Consider the following 3533-nt stretch of genomic DNA (forward strand, 5'->3'; position numbering starts at 1 on the left):
TTCACCGGGGTGAACCCCAACATACAGGCACCAAGATGAGGGGCAACAAGTATGCCCAATGCTGCTCTGCGCCTCTCAGTAGGGGCAACTCTAGAGTGGAAGAATGTCCAGCCCCTCTCAAGGAGACTGGTTCCAGAGCCAGAGCCATGCGTCGAGGTAAGTCCAACGATCTCTAGTCGGAACCTTTCAACCTTGCTCATTAACTCAGCCTCCTTCCCCATCAGAGAGGTGATATTCCACGTCCCAAGAGCCAGCTTCTTCAGCCGAGGACCAGAACGCCAAAGTCCCTGCCCTCGACTGCCACCCATCACTTATTGTACCTGACCCCTTTGGCCCCTCCTACAGGTGGTGAGCCCATTGGAAGTGGGACCCATGTTTCCTCTTCGGGCTGTGCCCGGCTGGGCTTCATGGGTAAAAGCCCGGCCACCAGGCGCTCGCGATTGTGCCCCACCTCCAGGCCTGGCTCCAGAGTGGGTTCCCAGTGACCCGCGTCCGGGCGAGGGAACACTACTGTACGTCCATTTATTTTACTCACCATAAGTGTCTGGCATTTCAGCGAAAGGGTTTTTTTTATCCAAAACATAATTAATATACACAAACAAGGAATAGTTGTATTATTTATAAATGTAGACAGAGTTCTATGGGTCCCCTAGGAACTCGGGGCCCTATTATTGCCTAATGGTAAACCCCCCTCGATTGGAAGATAATGACTACGAAACCCTTTACTCACATTATTGATGCCGTTTTCCTCCTTTTGTTTCAAAACCAACTTAAAGTTTATGAAGCCGCAGAAATGGTTGAAAGTCCCTGAAATGGAACAGAGGCTGTTGTCTCACTGCAGGCATGTAGGCTTGATGTTTGTAAATGGCGCCCCCTTCTGACAGACTGAGCTCAATACAGAAAACACAGACTGAGATGTTTTAGGCTCCAGATTTTATTTAGTGTTCCTTGTGAGACAGCAGAGGGAGCAGACGTCTGCAGGAGGTGGGTCAGGATCTCTGATTCCTCTGCTGATCATCTCCAGTTTCTGCTCTAAATGCTGATAAAACTGCAACATTTGGATCAGTTTCATCCATCATGTTTAAAGACTCACAGGTGAATGGCAGAATGTGAAATTTTGTCAAAAAGTTCTCTTTAAAAGAAATTAAAAGCCTTTACAAAAATGTATTCTTATATGAATTTTTGCCTAATATGAAATAAAAAAGGAAATTCAACTCAGTGGAATATTGCTGTTAATTCCCCATTCTGGTCGCTTTTTTTGTTTAATTATATTTCATTTTAAAAATGAATATGTATGAAAAACTTTTTTTCCTCAAAGAAATTTGAATTAAATTCCCTCGGCCCTGAATTTTCTATTCCAACTAAAATTAGAAACATCAACAATACTGAGACAAATAATTTAAGGTTTATTCAATTCAACTTTTTAACTACATTTACAGCTCAGTTCAGCAAACACAGCCTTCAACAAATTATTTCAGCTTTATTTTTTTTATAGTCACTTCAAATTAACAAAACGTAGCTTACTGAATGTGATTCATTTTCAGGAACGGACGTGACAAATTGTAACGTTTCTGTCTGATATTTGGCTCTTCCAGCAGAGAAAACCTCCCCTGAAACTTCCCTGAAAGTACAAAGTTAGAGGACGTCTCAAAAGAGAGCATCTTCTTATTTTTTATTTAGTTTGGGGGGAAAAAGGATTAAACTATCATTTCTGTTTGTTTTTTTTTTAATGCTTTTATGTTTATAATCCAAAACTTTAAATAATCTTATTCGATTTAATTTTCTGTAAACTGTAAATTAAAATAAAGACTCTGAAACTTGAGGCCCCGCCCCCTTCCGAACGTCTGCTCCAATCATGTTCACAGAAAGAAAGAAAGTTTCCATGTAAACAACCACTTCTGTACAAATAAAAACCAAACAAGTTTAGATAGCAAACAATCAAACTGAAAAGATTTCTGTACATTTCATAAAGTCATAAATTCTGATATAATTTCTCTGTTTCATCCTCGTCTTAAACCTTCTGGGGTTTTTTTTACAAAGAAAAGACACCAAATGAAAGGTTTGTCCTCTAGGTGGCGCTGCTTTCCGTCCGTTCATACATAAAATAGAATCTCCGTTAGTTTTTATTTACACACTTCAGATAATTACAGATTTTTCAGTGTTTTCAGACTGGAAGCGGCCAAAGTTCTGGATCCCGGCCCAGTTCGGGGCCGAGGCATTGATCGATGCTCGGACCGGAGGCTGTGGGCCCAGAACCGGATCAGATTCAGGACCCGATCAGCGGATCAGAACCGGGCTGGGATCCACGGAGGCGTGCGCCCAGAAAGTGGTCCTGAGAGAGCTGTCGGCTGACTGGTGACTGCATGGACGGAATCTGAATTTCAGGAGTGGGGGGTGGGGGAGACGAAAGTATTTTTTAATATAAAGATGGACGGCCAATCAGGGGGCTTGTGTTAAACGGGCTGCAGCTTGAGCTATGGTTTTCCACTTGGTCCTAGTGCTCGACCAATGTCTGTTTGACAAAGTGCAGGGGACATGGACCCCCCCGTCCCCCCAAAAAAATTACGTCCATGGGTGACTGGGTTTCTGGACCCGACTGGACCACCTTGAAAACGCTTCAATGAGACCTTTGTGACGGATCACCGAGCCCAGAACCAGTTCTTCATCTCAGCAGGAAAAAAAAAAAACCTCAACAGAGGTTCCTGAAGAGAAAAGCTTTTATTTTGAAGGTTTGAATCAGATTCCTGTTTGTTATTTATCTGAATTGGCTTTATTTTGGACACTAGTTAGTTTTATCTTCTGATTTAAGAGCCTTAAACTTGAATGTTTTTTTTTTATCTCTTATTTGGTAGAAATTTATATTTTTGTTAGGTTTAAATCAAAAATTGGGTCCATGTTAAACTAATTTTAAATATTTCTAATTACATTATTTTTATTTATTTATTTATTTTGTCAAAATCTGGGTTCGCTATTGGTTCATGGAAGGTTTTCCAGAATTCAGATCGCAGGAATCTTTCCTCAGATTGATTCTGGTTCTTGGGATCTAATTTCTTTAAATGTAGAAACATTTCAAACTGTCTCCAGGTTCTCCAACCTGTGGAAATAAAGTTCAGGCTCTGGTTTAAATAAAAGGTCCAATCAAATAATTTCTCTTCTGTTCAGAATCAGCTGGTATCGGCTCACCGTCAAATCTATTTCAGTTTTAGTCGGCTCGTTTGGAGCATCCAGACTCAACCTTCCTGCTTTAGAGATATTTTTGTAAACAAGAATCACTGAACAGGTTGAACTAGTCCTCAATGTTCCGGAAACATCCCGGTTTCAAACCAGTTCAACCGACGGAGCCGCGTCTGAACAGAAGCGGTCTCAAGCTGGATGTCATGGTACAGATGGAGGATAAAAAAGATCTCAGTGAAGGAAGAGGAGCAGAAAACGTCCAGATGTTTGGAATAAAAAAGCAAACTGATCGACCGACTAACAAACCATCATCCATCATCCATCCAACCATCATCCATCCATCCATCCATCATCCATCA

The sequence above is a fragment of the Cyprinodon variegatus genome, unplaced genomic scaffold, assembly GCF_000732505.1.
Source record: "Cyprinodon variegatus isolate N-32 unplaced genomic scaffold, C_variegatus-1.0 Scaffold119, whole genome shotgun sequence".
NCBI lineage: Eukaryota > Metazoa > Chordata > Actinopteri > Cyprinodontiformes > Cyprinodontidae > Cyprinodon > Cyprinodon variegatus.